Raw genomic sequence first — 22,993 nt, forward strand, 5'->3', positions numbered from 1 at the left:
ATAAATTTTCAAAAAGTTCAAACATAAAAGATTCCTAGGACGTTAAAAAAATCTAGTAAGGATCAATCAAAACTACCAAGCTTCTTCACTGCTATCATCTATCCTTTGTTCATTTGCTTCACCTATAAAAGATTATAAATAAATAATTTAAAAGAAGTTTCACAGAAAAATATATTCACAAGTAGTCCAAAAATTATTTTACTTCAGATCTAAACTTCAAAGGAAACCTTTTCTTCTTATAGATGTAAACATTACATATATACCAATTAGTTTTAAGAGCCATTAATTGATGCCGTAAGCACTCCAGATAATAAAGTTTAAAATTTCTAGACAATAAATTTTGCACAAAATTAAAACTATCATTTACTAGTGAGGAAGATTTTACCACCCTATCTATGGTTCTCCATGTTGGAAAATAACCACTACATGAACCTGTATAACTTGCAAGAAAATAGAAACTCACTCGAGGGTTTCCTTGGCTTCAATAACTACAGGTCGCTCTTTTCCTACTGTGCAGGCAGCCTTAGCTAAGTTGGTAAAGCTTTTTAATGAAGTTTAAACACTTAATCTCACTAATGGACTGTATTTCCTGTCAAACTTTTAAATGACTATTAATCACTCCCTTTCTAGTTTAACAAATGTTTTTTTCTGCTGCCTCAGAAATTATCTATCAGTTAAATTTATGCATGACCTCCTCCGTTAGATCCATTTCCAGGTGAGATACTCGAAAGTAGCAAAATCGCAACATACAGTACAATGAGAGTCTAAGCCATTTAGCTTGTTATTCTTTATAGGCAGTTAACTGTATATCATAAAAAGGAATGAAAGAAGTGTTTCATCCGCATCGCGTATAACACATACGCCAATAGAGATATCTACATCTCTCTAGTGCATATGTGCTCAATCCAAAATACTAAGTGATAAATAGGAGTTTCAGACCTTACTTTCTCATCCAAGTAAATAAAGATGCAAAAGCAACTCGAAAATGACAAAAAAAAGGTGTTTTAATACTCTGAATGGATACTGACCTTTTTGGCCTCAAATTCATCAAGCGTCCTATATCAGAGGTAAGATGCTACTACTTATTGCCTCGAATAGTGCCCGCTAAACTAAAAATATCAATCATTGTAAGAGAATAGATGTACCCCTCACTCTAAGACATCTGAATCATGTTTAATTGTTTTTACTTGACTAGACGTTACGTTCAAACAATCTTTAATATTAAGAAAAACATGAAGAAGGTCAACTTATATCATTTTATGATAACTATATGATTCTCTTGACTCACTTGTGTTCATGAAGCCTGACTATACAAGATAACCAACAGTATGAAACTCATTTGAGATAACCAAAATATGCAAAATACAGTGAGATCAATGGAATGAACCAATGAATTCTCATGTTGCTCTTTTATTCCACAAATTCTAGAATAATGACAGAAGTTTAATAACAAATTTTCATTTTTATGAGTCGAAAACTTAATTCACAACGGAAAAAGCTCCACTATCAGCCTCTTGCACATTGTCAATCATCTTCAGCTACAACAGAATAAAAGGCAATATAAATAGGTAACACATATAGGCAAAAAACCAGTATCCTTTTAGGACCTGGGAGGCAACTCAATGTATGCATATTTAACAGGATTACATTGTTATCCGCAAGTTTAAATGATCATTAGTCCTAAAAAAAACTAGAGTTTTAACAATTTGGATTAAGTCAATCATAATAAAGCAGTGCTTAATTATATACAGTAGTATCCATTTTAATCTAAGGAATCATACTACTGTACTTTATACTTAATGGCCGATCTTTCTATATATAAAAGACGGTCTTATAAAAGAATTAAAAGATATAAACAGTTCTGCAATTAAAAGAGATTCACAATGTGGTGCAAAATGTTGTTGTTGTAATATGTGGTGCAAAATATATAAGTTATTTTCTATTAATATCACCAAAACTAGAAACCTTTGAAATTTCTTACTCTCTGGTGTATCAATTTGAACTCTATAACCCAATGATACTCCAAAAGAAAACAGCCAAAAAACTAATAAACAGGAGCCCACTCAATATATTTATATGATCCTATCAAGCCCTGTGACATTGTTGAAACTAGATTATCTTAGCCATATATATTTTGAAGCCTTATAAGAGATGAGCATAGTAGAACTTTTGAAAATGACCAATGTATTAACTTAATGAATGGTTCTCATCGCACTCGAGTGAATAAAACTAATTAGTAAAAAGTCTAGAACTCCTCGTTGAAAAACTTTGAGACATGAAAACCTTGAAGCAGGCCAATATTGAAATTGTTCATTATGACCTTAATACTTTCGCATGCGAGAGTAAAGACTACTTTAAATGAAATGTCAGAATTATGTGTTCTATAGCAGGAAAAAAATGTCCTATTAGCTTCAGTTGCAGAAGGTTTGTGCTGTTGTAGATAAAAATCACACAAAGAAAGAACATTCTTGTTGGGCATCTTCTTCGTTCTAAAAATAACATTAAAAAACCTAGTGAGCCACTCCAAGCCTGCCTTGCCCGCGCTCTTCCAAAACTCCACCGGAATTTCATCCGACCCGGTCGCTTTGCCCTTGCTCATCTTACGCATAGCTCTCTCAACTTCATCAACTCTAATCCGCCTACAATACCCAAAGTCACAACAACTCCCGGAGAGTTCCAAATCACCCTGTACAATACTCCTGTCCCCCTCTTCATTCAAGAGATTATGAAAGTAGGTCTGCCATCTCCGACGGATAAGCCCCTCATCGAACAAAACTCTACCTTCTTCGTCTTTGATGCACTTCACTTGGTCTAAGTCACGCGCCTTGGCTAACCTAAACAACCTCTTATCCCCACCTCGGCCCTCGAGTTCCTCATACAAATGACTAAAAGTTGCAGTCTTGGCCGCCGTAACTGCTAGCTTTGCTTCTTTTTTAGCCAACTTATAATGCTCCCTATTCGCCCTCTTCTACTCCTCTACACTTTAGAAAATTAACCAGACCCCAAACAACAACTTTAACGGAAGAAATGCTACTGTTTCCATTAATAGAACAAAGAAAAATAGAAAAATCAAACTAACCCAAAAAGTTGTTAGGACAGAAATAATCAGGTGTCATGCGCGAACTAGTAAAACAAACCTTGAACGACGATAAATCAGAAAGTAAAAGAAAAATCTACCAAAAGAAACACAAATATTAAACGTGGTTCGGTCAATTGACCTACGTCCGCGGCGGAGATGAGCAATCCACTATATTAAAAGAGAGTACAAAATATTGAGAGAGCAACCTCACGAAGAGTCAAACACAAGTGACACACTAACACTTGTCCTGTAAAGTTCTCCCCCTAAACACGACTGTCAAACCCGATATGGCTACATTGTGGATGCTGATAAATGAGAAGGAAGGATCCTCAATTTATAGAGGTCTAAAACCTTTCCCTACAAGATAAATGACTAGCCAATATGAAAGATTTATAATTTCCTTGTACGAGAAGGAAAATCCTATTATTGTAAATATGTTGCACTTTCCTTCAAGAGATAGAAAAACCAAATATGATAAGAAAATTAGGAAAACACCTAACAAAAGTAACAAAAATAAAGGTACACGCATATGATCAAAATGCAACAAAAAAGGGAAGAAACGTATGCCCACACAAAAACATACACATAGAGCAATAGAGATATGCAGTTCGAAACCCTAATTATTAGAGATAGAGAAACACTTAAAGAAGGTTGAAGATTAATTCTGTTAAAGAACAGGAAATTTTTAAAATTCACATAAATTCGAAACCGTAACTACAAAAACACATACACATAAATCTCCACCATGGAATAATATTTTACAGAGTAAGAAATTGAAAAATACCTGAAAAAGGTTTAAAATCAAGGACAATATGTTAGGTTCTAGGTTCTCTTCCCTTCGATTCAAGCAACTAATGACAAGATTCATGGGTTGAGAGCTCCTTGAGAGATTCATTTACAGTTCATCAGATCTTTGAAGATTAGACCTTAGAGCTTCGCTTCTTGGTTCTTCGGAGATAACTCGTTCGGACTTTCGATGTATTGTTGGAAAGAGAGAAGCTTCCAAGTTTATCTTCATATCATCGATGTGTTCGAGAATGCAAGAAAAACTGTCAATATTTTTTTTAGTCCTTTAATATAAACGACTTAAAAGAATCCTTTTTTTGGGAAATTGGAAAAGGTAAAATAAGGGAATGAGGAATCGCTGCATTAGGTATTATTTGCGCAGAACCGTTGCCATAGACAAGTCTATAATAGAAATGTCTGTGACAACGGTTTTCTCACTTTCCTAACGGTTCAGCTGCAAAGGTATTACAACAGAACCAAAAGTGTATCGCAACGGTTATAAAACCGTTGCCAAAAAACTGTTGCCATAGGTCCAATTTCTGGTAGTGTCGGCATAATCGTTCGTCATTTCGCTGGCAGTCCGAATATTCACAAGATTATCCTTCCACTTATGCCTGGCATTTTATATGGTACATATTTCTTATCCGTTTGATACTGGTACTTGATACATCTAAGTTGTTGAGGTAGAATACAAGATTAGGAAATTAATACCTTTAAAAGAAATTTTTGGAAGATTATGTAACTTACCGATTTACCCCATTATTGTTGTATGCTGCATATATGCTTATGATTTATTATATTGCTTTATTGGACCTCTAGTAAGTGTCGATGTCCATCCCTCGTCACTACTTCTCCGGGGTTAGGCTAGATACTTACTGGGTACGCGTTGATTTACGTACTCATGCTGCACTTCTGCATTAAATGTGCAGGATCTGACATGTTTATTTGGTGGTCACCTTGGCGCATAGGCGCAGCTGCTGAGGGGACTTTATGGTGAGTTGCAAATTCCAGGCTACGTATCGTAGCCCACAAAGTCTCCATCGTATTACTTACTTTATCCTGTCTTATTTACGTTCTAGGCAGATGCTGTATTATTATTGTACTCCTTAGTAAATGCTCATCCACTTGTGACACCGGATTTTGGGGTATACTAGTTGATGCTTACGGTTCTATATATTATCATTGCCTTTCATTTCTTTTATAAACTACAATTTTTGCACGTTCCCTTGGATTTAAAAGTGTAATTTTCCTTCCTTATTAAAGTTTATGATATCGAAAGTAATAAAAATGAATAACTAATGTGATAATGCATCGTTGGATTGCCTAACGGCGACGTTAGGCGCCATCACGACCTATAGTGGATTTTGTTTTGTTTTGTATGTGTGTATATATATATATATATATATATATATATATATATATATATAATAAAAATGAATAACTAATGTGATAATGCACCGTTGGATTGCCTGACGACGACGTTAGATGCCATTACGACCTATAGTGGATTTTGGGTCGTGACACACACACACACACACACACACACACACACACACACACACACACACATATATATATATATATATATATATATATATATATATATATATATATTTCATAGCATGTTGGATACAATGACTATATCAATTAAACTCGATCAATTATATGTAAAGTTTATCATCCGTGTGATTTCGTATAAATTACACTTCATATCTGTATACGTGTAATAGATTCTAATAGAGTGTATGATTTTATTTCATTTATGACAATTTACACTTACATATATATATATATACACATATACATATATATTTCATAGCATGTTGGATACAATGACTATATCAATTAAACTCGGTCAATTATATATAAAGTTTATCATCCGTGTGATTTCATATAAATTACACTTCATATCTGTATACGTGTAATAGATTCTAATAGTGTATGATTTTATTTCATTTATGATAATTTACACTTACATACATATGATTTGTGTTGGTGATTTATTCTCAACTGTTCATACTCGAATGCTTGATCGGTGACTAAATAAGAAAACAAATCTTGGAGTTTAAGTGACTAGATGCTCCGGTATAATGAGTGACTAGATGCTCCAAGATGTGTACAATCTACATAGTCTTGAATGTTTTATTCTCGATCACCTTATTAGTACTTTGTTCGGATACTTCATCAGTGGATCAATTAAAAATTCAATTATATTCGATTAAAACTTACTATAATTGAATTTAATTGTATTAATACACCTTAATACAATTCACGTCCTCCTCAGTATCTGTTACATCTCGCATTTTTGTATGTTAAAGTTTCACCTTAAGTTAATCGACGTAGACTCGGGGATGAGATTATCTTGAGGTTAACGTAATTATGCTATTTATAACAAGCGATAAGTAAGTGCCATGAAAGGTAAAGGATACACGAATTAAAGAAAATGAGTTTCATTGAAGGTTGTCGATTTGGGATAAAATATGGTCCGAGCTATAATATCCAATATTTATAGACTAGTACCATGCACGGTACTATATGACCATGATAGTATGATGTATAAAGTATATTAAAAATGAGTAGTATTTTAAGTAATTTGAGATAATTCTTAATTATGTGGATAATTAGTTAATTATCGGGTAACAGGACATTACCTAATTAATTAATAAATTATAAGATAAAGATTAAAACACCCCCCTAAAATGTGGCAGCAAGCCACTTCTTGAGAACATGACTATTAGTTATCTTTGGTTAGGTGGCAAGTAACATGTCAAGAACAAAGACACCTCTTTTCTTATGATTTAAATACAAAGACTTGTAAGTAAGGTGGTAGGTACAAAACCTTTCATTTCTATTATTTGAATACAAAAGACTTCATATCAGAACTTAGCAACACTTCACTTCATAACAAAACGTTAGCAATTCTTACAATTCAAGTTCCTACAAAGACATTAACAACGAGATTTCTTCAACCAAATCCAACGAAGAATTATTAGAAGCTTAACAACATAAAAATTTTGTGGTTCTAAAAGAGTGCGGTGCAACCTTTTCCAAGAATATCATACAGATTTTTCCCTATTCCAGGTATGTTAAGGTTATCCCTTCTTTCTTTTTGGCATGATCCAAATTATACAAAAGAAACGAGCAAACACACAGTTTTCATAAACGACTCTATTCATAGAAATACTAGGGGTCTTTGTGTCCTTGATTCCCCATGTGACATATTATTATATCTTCTGTTCATGGGTCTCAGAATAATACGCAGTTGACAAAAGTTTATCCGAAAGGAATATTGAGATTATTAACATATTTTCATGCATTTTATTCATTTATACATGTACATTGACCCATGACCAGATGACGTTATATACGCGTATTTATATGTATATGGGATATGGAAAAAAGGTTACTGCGTTATATATGTACCACCACGTGATCAGTTGGTATATGTTGATGATGTTGCCCACAGTGGTCGAGACGATATGATGAGATTCCCTAAGAGGCTTGATGATGTTATGTACACCGATACCTATGCATGACACGACATTTATATGCACGTGCATGACATTATAAATGTTTAAGAAATTACAAAGTTATTCAGACTTACAGATGGATTTCTTTATTCCATGTTTCATCTATGTCTTTTATGTACTGATTTTCATGCCTTACATACTCAGTACATTATTCGTACTGACGCCCTATTTCCTAGGGCCTACATTTCAAGCCCGCAGGTGCAGATAGGCAAGACGACGGTTCCCCTTTTTAGGATCTTTGATCAGCGAGAGTTAGCGTGCTCCACTTGATCTGAAGCTGCTTTTGATTTTGGTATGATATGCTTGTATATATATATATATATATATATATATATATATATATATATATATGTGTGTATGACGTGGTTCAATCCCGTCTTGGTACAATTATATTTCTATTAAAGGTCTGTAGGCAGTTATGTATAGTTGGATAATATGTGGCCTTGTCGGCTTTCAGTTTTTGGTATTTAGTTGTCTATAGCAGCCTTGCCGGCTCGCCCACTATATTCCGCATGTATATGTACATATGTGTTTTGGATAGATTTCCCTCATATATGTTATTCACGTCTATAACTTAAACGCATACTTAAGGATGATCGACACGTAGGGTTCGGGCACCCGTCGCGGCCCATCGGTTTGGATCGTGACAGTATCAATCCCTGAAGCTGATTCGAAAAAAGAAAAGGAAAACTTTGGCTCACGACTTTTGTATAACGACCCGACTGGTCATTTTTATCTCTAGCGCGTCGTTCGGGGGTTTGAGCCCTTGAGTAGTGTTACTTCATGTATTATGACTTGTATGTGTGGTCGTAATTGAATTTCGAGAAGTTCAGATTTGATTTGGATGGAAAATTCTCAATTCGGAAGCTTTAAGTTGGAAGAGTTGACTAAGATTTGAATTTTGAGTAAACGATCTCAGAATTGGGATTTGAAGTTTCCAATAGATTCGTACGATGATTTCGGACTTGGGCGTATGTTCGGGTTGAGTATCGGGTCACTCGGTAGCATTTCGATGCTTATTGTGGAAAGTTGGCATTTTGAAAGTTTTAGAAATTCCTAAGTTTGACTTGAAGTGGACTTTGGTGTTATCGATGTCCATTTGGGATTCCGAGACTTGGAATAGGTTCGTATTATGATTTATGACTTGCACATAAAGTTTGGTGTCATTCTGAGATGTTTAAGTATAATTTGGATGCGTTCGGCGAAGTTTAAAAGTTTGATAGTTTAAAGAAAGGTTTTGATCGTCGGTTCATAATTTTGATATTGTTTGATGTGATTTGAGGCTTCTACTAAGTTCGTATCATAATTTAGGATCCGTTTGTATGGATGGACGGGGCCCCGGGTGCCAATCAGATAGAAAATTTAACTTATGGAATTTATGTTGTGCGTAGTTCTGGTGCAACCGCACATGCGAGAATTTGGCCGCAGGTGCGGCACCACAGAAGCGGTCACGGGGTTGTAGAGCGGTCCTGAGTTGAGATGGGTAGTTGCGCAGGTGCCAGGGAATTTCTGCACTTGCGAGCTCGCAGGTGCGGGCTGTTGGTCGTAGAAGCGGAATAGGGGAAAGGGAGGTATTTCTACAGAAGCGGAGGGACGGATGCAGGCGTGCCTCTGCAGGTGCGAAGACTTCCCATAGATGCAGAAGGAGGTAGGCCTTAATGGAACCGCATAAGCGGAATTTTGGACACACCTTCGGGACCGTAGAAGTAGTTAAGTGAACCGCAAGTGCGGGATGCTTGGATAAAAGGATTTAAATGAAGGTTTGGAGATTTTTCTCATTTTTGGACTTTAGAAGCTCGGCTAGTGGCAATTTTGGAGAGGGATTTCACCATAATTCACGAGGCAAGAAACTTTTGATCATGTTTGTTCGTTAATATTGAATACCCATCAAATATTTCACCTAGATTATGTGTTTTAAGGTGGAATTTGGGGAATTTTGGGCTAGTGATTGGAGAGTAAGATTTGGGGATTTCAATGGTGATTTGATGTTGGGTTTGGGTAATGTTGGTATGGTTTGAATCGTTATTGAATGGGTATTCGGATTATGTTAATTGTGTGAGATTTCGGGCACGTGGGCCCGAGGGTTGACTTTGTTAACTTTTCGAGCAAAGTTAAAAATTGTTATAAACTGATTAATTATGAGTATTAGAGTATATTTTTATTAGTTTTCAAGTTGTTTGACCAGTTTCGAATCGATGGGCATCAGTTTGAATTGTTATAGAGGTGTTGGAGCCGGTTATAGAGCTTCGGAGCGAGGTACATCTCCTGTCTAACCTTGTGAGAGGAAAATTATCTCGTAGGTGCTATATTTATTACCTACTACATGGTGTGGGAGCTACGCACGTACGAGGTGACGAGTGTCCGTGTGTATGTTAGAATTCTTGATTATGTCCGGGTAGACTTAGATTCACACCATGCTTTAACTATACTATTTGAGTTTATCCTTGTCTGTTTAATTACTTTATTTCGCATTATGACCTGAGACTAGACTCGCACAGAGTAATGGACTCACCATTTTAGCTATTCAACGAGCTATGATTAGCCGCGGAAAATTATGCTTCCCTTACTAATTTCTCCCCCATTGTGCGTAGTTATCGATAAGTTTCCTTACATTTCATAACTCACATATATATTCGTGAGTGGGGTCAAGGACCCGTTAAATCTTCTTATTCTAATGGGATCGGACCATTCGCCTAGGCAGGATATTCTACCACACTCTTATGGGATCAAGTCGTTCGCCTCGGCAGTATCATGTAGCACACTCTTATGGGATCGGGTCGTTCGCCTCGACAGTATCATGTACCACACTCTTATGGGATCGGGTCATTCACCTCGACATTTCTATAAAACAAATACTCTTATGGGATCGGGCTGAACTCCTCAATAACACTTTTATGGGATCGGGTCGTTCATCTCGGCAAGATATATACATCACACTCTTATGGGATCGGGCCGTTCGCCTCTGCAATATCATATTCTTTGGGATCGAGCCATTTTCTTCGGCAATTTCATATTCTTATGGGATCGGGTCGTTCGCCTAGGCAATATCATGTATCATATTCTTAAGGGATCGGGTCGTTCGTCTTGGCAATTCTATAAAACCACTCTTATGGGATCGGGCCGTTCGCCTCAGCGGAATCGTGCGAAATACTTGATAAGCAGTCCGCGTATTCATGAATTTTCCAAACTTCAGATCTGACCGTTGATTTGGTGTTGACCATTACATACTCCATTTGAGAGGTATTTAGTGTTTAAGGACTTTGTGTTCATTGTTCAGCTGTAGACCGTATTATTTGCCTTTACTTGTACTCATTGTTACCTACCATGTTTCATATTTGCCTACTTTATTATATTTGATTTGTTGGACCACTAGTAAGTGTCAATGTCGACCCCTCGTCACTACTCTTCGGGGTTAGGCTAGATACTTACTAGGTACACATTGATTTACGTACTCATGCTGCACTTCTGCACTAAATGTGTAGGATTTGACAGGTTCATTTGGTGGTCACTTAGGCGAGGAGGCGCAACTGCTGAGGGGACTCTATGGTGAGTTGTATTCCATGCCACGATTCGCAGCACACAGAGTTTCCATCATAATTATTCACTTTATCCTGTCTACCTTGTATTCCAGACAGATGATGTATTGTTATTTGTACTTCCTAGTAGACGCTCATGTACTTGTGACATCGGATTTTGGGGTGTTCTAGAATTTGTTTATGATTTTTCTTACCATTGAGACACCTTTACTTAATATCTTACTTAAATCATATGTATCTACGATTTTTGATGCATAGATCCCTCTATACAATAAGATTCATGATTTTAAAAATAATAAAATGAATAATTAAGTTGGTAGTTCACCGTTGGCTTGCCTAACGACGATGTTGGGCGCCATCATGACCTATAGTGTATTTTGGGTCGTCACGGTATGCAATATATAAGCCAAAATGCCTCTTTTAGGTCATATAACATACTTGGAAGCGGAGAAAAGCAATCACAGAGTTCGGGAACAATGGAATTCATTTTGAGTTCTTCTTTTTTTCTTATTTTATTGATTTTTATGTATTCTTGGAAATTATTAGAGATTGCTACCATGACTATGCGTGGCTAAACTCGTTTATTCTGGGGTTATAGTTTTACATGAATGTTGATATTTGAAGATTGATTTGATGATTTAATTTTTCATATTGAGTTGTTTATCCGTATCCCGAGCCTAATTATTTCACTGCCTAGCTAACAGTGAAATACTATATATGAATCTTGAGTTGAACTTAAAAGAGGTAATTCTTTATTGCAATAGGATTGAATAGAGCGCGATCTTGAACCTAGTCATTGGGGAATTGATTTGCAAATACGGATAGAAATATACATATTTGTTGTGCTTAGCCAATTGTGCAAGATATTATTAATCCATTATTTTTATCTCTAATCTCATAGGAATATAAGGTTTAGAATAAGTTGAATATGCGAGTAGAAATTGTCAAATTTCTACGAGTATTCTTCTCCTTGCAGGTTAATAACCCAGATAAATTAATAAGTTGAGTTGATTGAAGAATTTAACAGGATTGTTAGCCAGCCATAACCCTGGAATATTATTTCTCATCGAATTAAAATCTTCGTGCTAAGTGTTCTAGTTAATTAGTTCTTCTTTTAATCGCAACTCTAGTTATTAGAATTAATTAAACAAAAATTACCTTGACATTGTTCTTGACTTGATAAATTAGAATTTGCTTGATTTAGTTGATAATTGATCACAAGTCCTCTTGGGAACGATACTCTACTCTCTCTTTATTACTTGATTGACCGCATATACTTGCGTGTGCGATTTAGGGTGACAAGTTTTTGGCGCTGTTGTCGGGACTTAGAAATTAATTATTTCGCTAGATCAAGCTTTTACTACCTATCAAGTCAAGTTTTAATTTTTATTTTTGTGTTTTCTAGTTTTAGTATAGTTTAGTATGTTGTTACTTGTGGTACATGGCATCTTTTAATAAAAATTGGTTGAATATTGGTTATTCTTACTTTTTTAATCCTTGTCTATATTGTGGAGAACCGTATTTATAGCAAAATTGTGAAAATATTTCCGGGAGCGAGTTGGGGGGACCATCTCAATCTTGTGAGTAGAATATTTAAAATGTGTGTGGTGGTCAATGTGGCCATTAGCATGACTGTCCTTATTTATTTTATCCTTCTCTGAGCTCTTAATATGATTTTTCTAATAATATTTGTGAGTTTGATAGGAGCAATGAAGTAGGGGATGTGGAGCGTGCTTCTAGTATCATGGACATGGTGAGACAAGTACCTGAGCAACAAGATGAAAATCAAAAAGCTATAAAAAGAATTAGTACATAAATCATGAGAATGAAATCCAAGGTGGAGGAATTGCCTGAAAAGAGCGAGTTCCCACAAGAAGATAACTTTGAAGAAGCAGATATAATGATCCAATCTTGGCTAGAGGAACAAGCTCAACTAATTAAATTTCATGGTCTTCTCTATAATGGTGTTTCAAATATGACAAAACAACTGATAGACGGAAGAACTGAGCTCAGGCAAGAGATAGAATAATTTAGCTTAGATATCCATGACCTGCAGACTCAATTTAATAAAAAGGTTGAGGTGTTTGATGCCCAATCATTGTGGAGCATCTCGTTGACCATCTCGTGGAGCATGAAGTGGAGTTCCAATCATTCGACCAAAGTATTATGGATAATGCCAAAATTAAGGAAGTGTGCAAAAGTGAAGATGTCAAAAGTGAAGCAATTTTAGAGTTGGAGCGTATTGGACCTCATTCTAACCACTTTTCAACATTGTATTCAGATGATGATAAGGGAATCGATCCTTTCGGGCCTACGGATGAGTCATGTAATAAAGAACAAAGTGCATATATTCTGAAATTTGCTAGGCCAACAATACAAAACGACATTCCTCACTTAAAGGCCAAAAAGTGCAAAATGCGACATTATTTACTTGGTTATTTTGTATTCATAGCACCACCCCAAGATCATATTCGTAAGGTTGAATCAAATTTGGGGATACAATTTATATTGTCAAGGTGGAGAAAAAAGTGGTGAAGTGTAATGACCTGAACGGTCGTTTTGAGAGTATTAGCACCGAGCCCCTATTTATTGCTCCCTCCACTTTATTTTGTGGTTATGTGACTTGTCGGGGCACTCAGTGTCGGGTTCGGATGAGTTTTAGAGTGAAATGGGTCACATAGTCCCTAAAATAGAAGTTTAAGTCGTAGGAGTTAACCAAAGTTTGACTTATATGAAGATAACTCCGGAATAGAGTTTTGATGATTTCAATAGATCCGTATGGTGATTTGGTCTTAGGAGCGTGTCCGGATGTTGATTTGGAGGTCCGTAGGTCGTTTTGGCGTTAATTGGCGAATGTTGGGAATTGGTGAAAATTTGGGAAGTTTGACCGGGAGCGTACTTTTTGATATCGGGGTCAAATTTTGATTCTGGAAGTTCAATAGGTATGTAATGTCAATTATGACTTGTGTGTAAAATTTGAGGTCAATCGGACGTGATTTGATAGGTTTCGGCATAGGATATGGAAGTTAGAAGTTCAAAAGTTCATTAGGCTTGAATCAATGCGCAATTCGTGGTTATAGCATTGTTTGATGTGATTTGAAGGTTAGACTAAGTTCGTATGATATTTTAGGACTTGTTGGTATAATTGGTTCATGTCCTAGGGGCCTCAGGTGTGATTCGGACTATGTTCGGGCGCATTTCGAAACTTGAAAGTAATTTTGAAGTGGCTGGTTTTCCCCAGTTCTAGTGTCCTTCTACGCGTTCGCAATGATTCTCATGTGTTCGCGTAGAGGAGTCTAAGTTTTGCTGAAAGACTACCCTTCACATTCGCAAAGGAGGTCCCGCATTCGCGAAGGGGAAGAACCTTGGTGCTATACGATTGCGAATTGGGTTACGCGTTCACGATGAGGAAGGTAGCTTGAGTGGACCTCACGCGTGGTCTACGCATTCGCGAGAAGGGCTTCGCGATCGCAAAGCATGAGAAACTTAGTTCATCATGTTCCCGAGTGGACCCTCGTATTCGCATAAGAGAAAATTTATGCCTGAAGAATTTTGTGCTTCGTGAACGCGAGGCAATTTCCGCGTTCTCGAAGAAGGTTTTAACTAGGAAGCACATTAAAATTCCAAAATTGAGGGTTTATGTCATTTTTCAACATTTGGACTTGAGAGCTTGGATTAAGGCGATAATTTGAGGAATCTTCAGATGGATTATTGGGGTAAGTGTTCCTAACTCATTTTTTTTTATTAATTTCCACTAATCTATCTTCGATTTCTTCATTTAATTAAGGATTTGGGTTGAAATATTTGGAGGAAAAGGTGTAAAGTTCTTAGACCAAAATTCTTGAGTTTTGAAAGGCTAAATGAGGTCGGATTTGGATAATTCTTGTATGGTTGGACTCGATATCGAATGGGTATTCAGATTTTATCATTTTGGTCAGGTTGCAAGACGTGGGCCCGGTCGACCTTTTGGAGCGATTTTTTTATTCTTTGCTAAAATCATAATTTCATTATTTAGATTAGTTTTCTATAGTTATATTTATAGTATGTAATTGCTTTTGGCTATATTTGAGCCATTCAAAGTCGTAAAGTTGAGGGAAAAGCCTTCTTATTGATTGATTGAGCGAGGTTTGAGGTAAGTGACTTGTCTAACCTTTTGTGGGGGAAATTCCCTTTAAGACTTGGTATTGTGGTGATAATTTGTGATATGGGAAGGCCATGTACGCTAGGTGACGAGTGCGTACACGAGCTCAATGTGGAAATTTCGATTTTTGCTACGTAGTTTCCTTTTCATGCCTTGATTGAGTACTTTAGCACATTATAGTTATCATGTTTAGCCCAATTTCACATGCCTACTTGTCTTATCTCTTATTTGCAACTTGTACTACATTCTTAGTTGAATTACCTGCTTCCTTGATTCTGTATTCATTATTTAACTGTGGAAGTCCTTACTTGAAATATATATCTTTGGAATATCATTGTTTCAGTTGTTATGTAACGACCCGATCGGTCGTTTTTAAAAACAAAAATCCCTATTCCCCTAAATAAGGCTCCTCATATGTGCTTTTACTGTTTTATGACTTGTGGTTACAGTTAGTTCGGGATTTGGAAGAGTTCGGGTTGAAATCGGAATACTTGGTTCCATGGTTTGGCCTTAAAAGGCTAAGTTTGACTTCGGTCAACGTTTTGAGTAAACGACCTCGGAATTGGGATTTGACGGTTCCAATAGGTTTGTATGATGATTTCGGACTTGGGCGTATATTTGGATCAGGTTTTGGATAAATCGGGAGCATTTCAACGCCTAATAGTGGAAGTTGGCTCTTTGAAGGTTTTAAAGTTCTTTAAATTTGATTTGGAGTAGGTTTTGGTGTTATCGAGGTCCAATTGGGATTCCGAGTCTGGGAATAGTTTCGTATGGTAATTTAAGACTTGCACGCAAAATTTGACGTCATTTCGAGTAGTTTAGGTACGTTTCAGCGCGTTGGGAGCGAATTGAAGAACTTAAAGTTCATATTTTTGATTCAATTGGTTTGGGGTGCGATACTTAGTTTTAATGTTGTTTTGTGCATTCTGAGAGTTCAAGAGAGTCCGTTTTATGATTTAAAACATTTTGGTATGTTCGGGCGGGGCCCCCGTTAACCGGACTAGGAGCGGACCAAGTTTGGACATATGGGCAGCAGCTGAAGTACCAGGTTTCTGGTGTAATCGCACTTGCGGAGGTCTAACTGCAGGTACGAGCTCGCTGAAGTGAGAAAGAAGCCGCAAAAGAGGCCCATGAAGAGCAGCCCAGGAACCGCAGATGCAGGTGGGCGTGCGCACCTACGAACGTGTAGGTGTGATAGAAGAAACCGCAGGAGCGGCCTAAGCCGCAGGTGCGGCGTGTGCGTCGCAGGAGTGGACCCTCAGAAGAGGAAGTAGACCACTGGGCAAGGGACACATTTGCGATGAGTTTTCCGCAGATACGGAGCCGCAGAAGCGGCCAACCCTCCACAGGTGCGAAAATCACTGAAGGCAGAACCCTAATTTAATGCTGAACTTAAGCATTTTGAGCTCATTTAATTCATTACTTGGGAGATTCTTGGAGTTCTTAGAGAGGTGATTTCACCTAACACTTTGAGGTAAGTTAGGGTAGATTTAACATGTAAATTAGGAAAAATCATGAGTTTAGGTGAAAACCTAGGTTTTTGATAAAAATAGGATTTAACCACAAAAATGATTATGGAATTTAGTGAAAATCATATATTTGAGTTCATGAAGTTATGGGTAACAACTTTCTTCAAAATATTTTTGGAATTCGTGCACGTGGGCCGGGGGGGCCCGAGGGTGAATTTTAGGAATTCTTCAATTGGGGTTGGGTAATCAATTTAATAATTAGGATATGAACTTTGGAGCATGTATTGACTATTTTATATAACATTTGACTAGTTTCAAGTTGTTTGGCTCCAAATTGAGGTTTTAAGCACAATCTTGGACCGGAAAGTAGGCTTTGAGATGAGGTAAGTCTCTTTTCTAACCTCGTAAGAGGAAATTAACCCCATAGGTAAATTTAATTAATATGTGCTTCTATTTGTGGGGGCTACGTATGCATGAGGTGACGAGAGTCCGTATGTAGCTACTTATTATGCTTATGTACGGGTAGTTTTAGGTTTCCACCATGCTTTATTGACTCCGTTAATTGATTATGCTTGCTAATTGCCTTGAATAGAGTTAAGGTTGAGGATTTCAATATTTTAAAAGTGTCCAGTTGAATTTCTTGTTTTGGACAGAGTTGAAGGATATTATGATAACTTGAGAAATCTATGTTCAACCGCGTCGCAACTATATTCTGCGAGCGGGATAAATTTCCACTACCTTTATGGGAGCGAGCCGTTCGCCTCAGCATGTTAATAGATGCATCTATGGTTCATTCTGTTCGACCCTCGACAATGCACACATTATATGTATATGTATTTTGGATCAGGCCGTACGTCCTCGACATAATTCGTGCGTAATAATACTGGGAGCCCAATTATAATTGATATTGTTTCATTGGCTTGAGAGGTTAATTGGTTAAATGAGGGAAATTGATTTGGTACTTACTATCGATGAAAGGATTATTTATTTATTTATTTATTTATTGCTTGCTTCCGAGTTCTATTGTCATTTATATATCCCATGTTTAATTAAAATTTTACATATTTTATTTTTGGCCCATAGTAAGTGTCGAAGTCGACCCATCGTCACTACTTCTACGAGGTTAGACTAGATACTTACTGGGTACATATTGTTTATGTACTCATGCTACACTTCTGCACTAAATATGCAAGATCCGAGGTAGGTGCATCTAGATACTAGTGAGGTGCGCATTCTTGACTACTACGAGACTTTGCGGTGAGATGCCTTCCGAGCCCGTTCTGTAGCTGTTGAAGTCTTTATTTTGATTTATTTTCTATATATTTCATCTCAGACAGTAGGGTAGTACTCTTTTGTATATTCTACTAGTAGCTCATACACTTGTGATACTAGGTCTTGGAGATTTATGCTAGCATACACTTTATGGTTTTGGGTTATTTTACTTATCTCACTTGCTTTAAAAAGTTTGATCTCTCTTTTTTATTAAACTCTTACTTCTTATTTATGCATAAACTAAAAATCAACTATTTCAATTTTTTAAGAGAGAGGATCACATAGTTAGTTCACGGTTGGCTTGCCTAGCGGTAACGTTGTGCGCCCTCATGACCTATAGGAGAAATTGGGTCGTGACAACATGGTATCAGAGCACTAGGTTCACGTAGGTCTCACAAGTTATGAGCAGGCCTAATAGAGGCTTGCGAATCGGTGCGGAGAAGTCTATAATTATTTTCGAGCGGCTATAGGGTGTTAGGAAACTACTCTTTCCTCATATCCTATCATGAAGTTGATGGTATACTAAGTGTCTTTCTCTTATTCTCTCACAAATGGTAAGAATGCGCACGACCGATGTTCTAGCTCCGGGAGGAGCTGCTCCCCCTGTTGCTAGAGGCATAGGCCATGGGAGGGCACCGACCCGAGGACGTCCCAGAGTGGCCCCAGCTATACCACCAGCGGCTCCAGTAGCGGGTCCTATTATTGAGGAGCAGGGCAAAATATCTACAGCAGAGCCAGCCCCGATGGATTTCATGTCCGCACCGGGATTTTAGGAGGTCATGGGTCATATGCTGAGGTTCATGGACACCATGACTCATGCTGGTTTATTTCCAGTAGACCCAGCCATATCTCATGTGGGAGGGGGAGCACATACCCCTACTGCTCAGGCTCTTGGGCATGCAGCTGTTGTATATCAGACCCCGGGCACACTACCAGTGGGCAGAGCCCAGCCAGTGGCAACAGTCGTACCTGAGCCCAAACCAGCTGCGGCCGGCAAGCTGCATAAGCGATTGGACAGATGGACTAGGCTACACCCTCCTGTCTTTGGGGGTGAGCGACATGAGGATCCCTAGGACTTCATTGATCGGAGCAGGGACAAACTGCACAACATGAGGATATTAGAGTCCCGTGGGGTGGATGTCACTACTTTCTAGCTTGAGGGCAGGGCCCATAGATGGTGGCAGTCACATATTCTCGACAGACCAACAGGTTCCCCTCCCATGACTTGGGATCAGTTTACACGCCTTTTTTTGGATAGGTATATTCCACCCTCCCAGAGGGAAGAGCTATGATTTCAGTTTGAGCAGCTCCGACAGGACCAAATGTCAGTGACCGATTATGTGGTGAGGTTCTCTGAATTGTCTCGCCATGCACTTATGATACTTCCTACTGAGACATAGAGAGTATGGAAGTTTGTTGCGGGGTTGCACTCCGGAATTCAGGCCATTATGGCCCGAGAGGTTGAAATGGGGACCTCTTACCAACAAGTTGTGGAGATAGCTTAGAGGATTACGGGTTATTGTCACGATCCAAACTGATGGGCCGCGATGGGCACCCGGTACCTTACTCAACCGAGTACCAACGTAACGTATCTTTCGTATCATACTATCATAGGAAAATGAGCAGGAGAGGCTGTCATGAGATAAGTAGAATAAAACATGAGAAAACACTCAATATAGGGTGACCCAACTTGATATACCGACTTATACATATGACGTAATAGCCTATAAGGCCGGCATGATCCTTAATATACTCAAAACATAGGCTGACAAGGCCATACCAGTATCCGTATGTATGACATCTGTCTACAAGTCTCTAAAGAGTACATAAATATCATAAAGGTCTAGACATGGCCCCGCCATACCAATCAATACATATTAAAATCATACTGATCAAATAGGCAACTACGGAGCAAATGGAGTGCACAAACACCTTCTGCTGAGATGATAGACTACTAGGAGAATTCTCAACCTGTCTATCAGGACCTGCGGGCATGAAACGCAGTGTCCCCAGGCAAAAGGGACGTCAGTACAGATAAAGTACCGAGTATGTAAGGCATCAAAGAAACATGGAGTAAGGAACTCAACCTGTAATTATGAATAGCTCTGTGAATCATGAAAAATTTATAATGTCATGCATGTGTGTATAAATTCCATACAATGCATAGGTATATACGTACATAACATCATCAAGCCTCTGAGGGCATCCCATCATATCATCTCAGCCACTGTGGGCAAAATCATCAATGTATACCAGCTGATCAGGTGGTGGTGCGTATATAACGTCTTAACCTTTCCCCATATCCCATATACATATAATATACATGTATATAATGCCATCTGTTCATGGGTCAATGTACATGTATAAATGAATGCAATGCATAATAAAGTAAGTTAATTAAATCTCTTGGAATGTCATAAGATCAATATGCCTTCGAATAAACTTTAGCAACTTATGTATTTTTCTGAGACCCATGAACATAAGATATAATAATAGGACACATGGGGAATCAAGAACATAGGCACCCCTAATACTTCTATGAATAGAGTCATTTATGAAAGTTCAGCGTTTGCACGTTTCGTTTGTTTCATATGGATCATCCCAAAAGAAAAGAATGGATAGCCTTAACATACCTTAACTCCGTTGAGTCCTTAATACCTTCCAAGAAATTATTCAAACAACTCAACCCAATCTACCACATCATAAGGAGATTCAAAATCAGTGCTGAGTAAAGGCTAAGTCCGCAACTTAAACTAGTAGCTCGTTTATGCAAATTTAGGCAGCATCTCCCCTATAACTAGGCCCTCCTCCAATAACATATACCAACAAAAACAATAAAAACATGTAAGAATCATTTTCCAACCTTATATCCATCACAATATACCACAAAACAGCCCACACACCCTAATCACATCATACATAAAACGACAACCAAAGTAGTGTCAAACAACTAAAAACAATGTAACGTCGAACGACAAGCCCACCATTCCATCATTATGTGGTGTTTATCCACACCATTTATCCTCCAAAACTCCATTAAATAGTATAAAAATATACAGCCCAAAGTCAACACGAAGCAGCCCAAAAAATAGTCCACTACAAGTTAAATAACTCGAACTCACGACTTCCGTTCACCGTCCCGTGAGTTCTAACTATTAGGAAACAAATTTATCAACATTCCTTGATATTTAAACACTTAAATATAGAAAGTACACGTTTTCTTAACTATTAAATACCTTCCAAAACTCAAACTACAAAGAAAACGAGAGGCGATATAGCGATACTTACGTCACAGGGATCGTTTTAATGTTAACGCTTCTTGATTCCTTGCCCGGGATGATAATATTCTTTGAAACACTATTAGAGAGCTCAAAGACAGGTTCTATGGTGTTCTAGGTCATGTTCTATGTGAAAATGAAGAGAGAGACGAGTTAAGACATATATATCAACTTTTGAAAAGTCAAAGAGGTGCTAGCTTGGCACCCTTTCATTCACCTATCTTCCGACGCTTATTACTTTTTATCCGGGTGTCGTATGAACAAACGGTTAAAAGAGTTGGAAATGAAATTCCAAGACCTTCAATTTGGTATATAATATATCCTAAAAATACCTCATATATCACACGAAATGTATTTTTCAAAAAGCTCTGTTATAAGGCAAATCCTTAGTCGTTTTTTCCGCAACTTTAATCCGATTTTTCCCAAACTTCATATTTTCTATACAAACATCATATATAGCCATATTATGACTTTAAAATCATTTAAATCATGATTAAAAAGTTTCATATTCATTATGTCACTTTGGGACGCACATGGTGTAACAATCTTCCCCCCTTAGAAACATTCGTCCTCGAATGTTAAACTACCAGAAATCTATAGAAATTTTGGCAGAGTATCCTCTGTAACGGTACTAATACCAACTTGTCACACAAAAAACCCAACAATACAAAGACACACAAGGCCACAATCATCAATAACATCAATGGTCTCACACGACCAATAACAGTAATTAACATAAGAATCAAGTACCATATACGTACCTAAAGGCTGTGATGTCTCAGTTTGATCCTCCTCCGGAAGTGAAAACAAGTGAGGATACCTAGTCTTTATTTCTTCTTTAGTTTCCCAAGTCATCTCCTCCACATTATTGTTAATCCAAAGTACTTTAACCGAAGCTACGTCCTTAGTTCTTAATCATTGAACTTGTCTATCTAGTATAGCAATGGGAGCTTCCTCATAGAATAGTTGCTATGTAACCTGAAGATCGTCAATTGGAATGAATTTAGAGGGATATCAAATACACCTATGGAGCATATACATATGAAATACTGGATGTACAAACTCTAATTTGGAAGGCAAGTCTAACTCATATGCTACTTGGCATACTCTGCGTATAATCTTATAAGGTCCAATGTACTGAGGGCTAAGCTTTCCTTTCTTACCGAATCTCATAATGCCTTTCATCAGTGATACATTTAGGAATACTAGTCATCTACCTAAAACTCCAAGTCTCGTCGTCGATTATCTGCATAGGACTTCTGACGACATTGAGCTGCTAATAGCCGTTCCCGTATAAGCTTAATCTTCTCAATTGCCTGTTGTACCAACTCTGGTCATACTAACTTAGTTTCTCCAACCTTGAACCATCCGATAGGTGACCTACACTTCCTTCTGTAAAGAGCTTCGTATGGAGCCATCTGAATGCTGGAATGATAACTATTATTATATGCAAACTCAATAAGTGAAAGATGATCAACCCATCTACCCCTGCAGTCCATCACACAAGCCCTAGCATATCCTCCAGTGTCTGAATAGTACGTTCAGCCTGACCGTCTGTCTGGGGATGAAATGTTGTACTAAGACTTACCTAAGTCCCCAATCCTTTTTGGAGGGACCTCCAGAAATTAACTGTAAAATGAGCACCTCTATCTAAGATAATAGATATTGGGACACCATGAAGTCGTACTATCTCCCTAATGTAAAGCCTTGCATAATCCTCTACTGAGTAAGTAGTTATGACAGACAGAAAATGGGTTGATTTTGTAAGTCTATCGATAATAACCCATATAGCATCGAACTTACGTTGGGTACGAGGTAAGCCTATGATGAAATCCATATTAATCACTTCCCATTTCTAGGTCGGAATCTCTATAGCCTGTAATAATCCACAGGGTTTCTGAT

General features: G+C 37.6%; 1 long non-coding RNA gene across 1 annotated transcript in view; it reads right to left on the reverse strand.

Moving 5' to 3' along the window:
- The window catches only part of LOC104085718 (uncharacterized), a 4,307-nt gene extending 82 nt beyond the window's left edge, over positions 1-4,225 (reverse strand). The window contains exons 1-2 of the long non-coding RNA XR_683923.3: positions 3,864-4,225; positions 1-122 (exon numbers count right to left, since the gene is read on the reverse strand). The exon at positions 1-122 is cut by the window's left edge and continues 82 nt beyond it. This is a non-coding gene — a long non-coding RNA (uncharacterized lncRNA). The remainder of the gene's footprint in view (positions 123-3,863) is intronic.
- Positions 4,226-22,993: the final 18,768 nt, after the last annotated feature.

The sequence above is a fragment of the Nicotiana tomentosiformis genome, chromosome 11 (assembly GCF_000390325.3).
Source record: "Nicotiana tomentosiformis chromosome 11, ASM39032v3, whole genome shotgun sequence".
In the NCBI taxonomy this organism is placed as follows: Eukaryota; Viridiplantae; Streptophyta; class Magnoliopsida; order Solanales; family Solanaceae; genus Nicotiana; species Nicotiana tomentosiformis.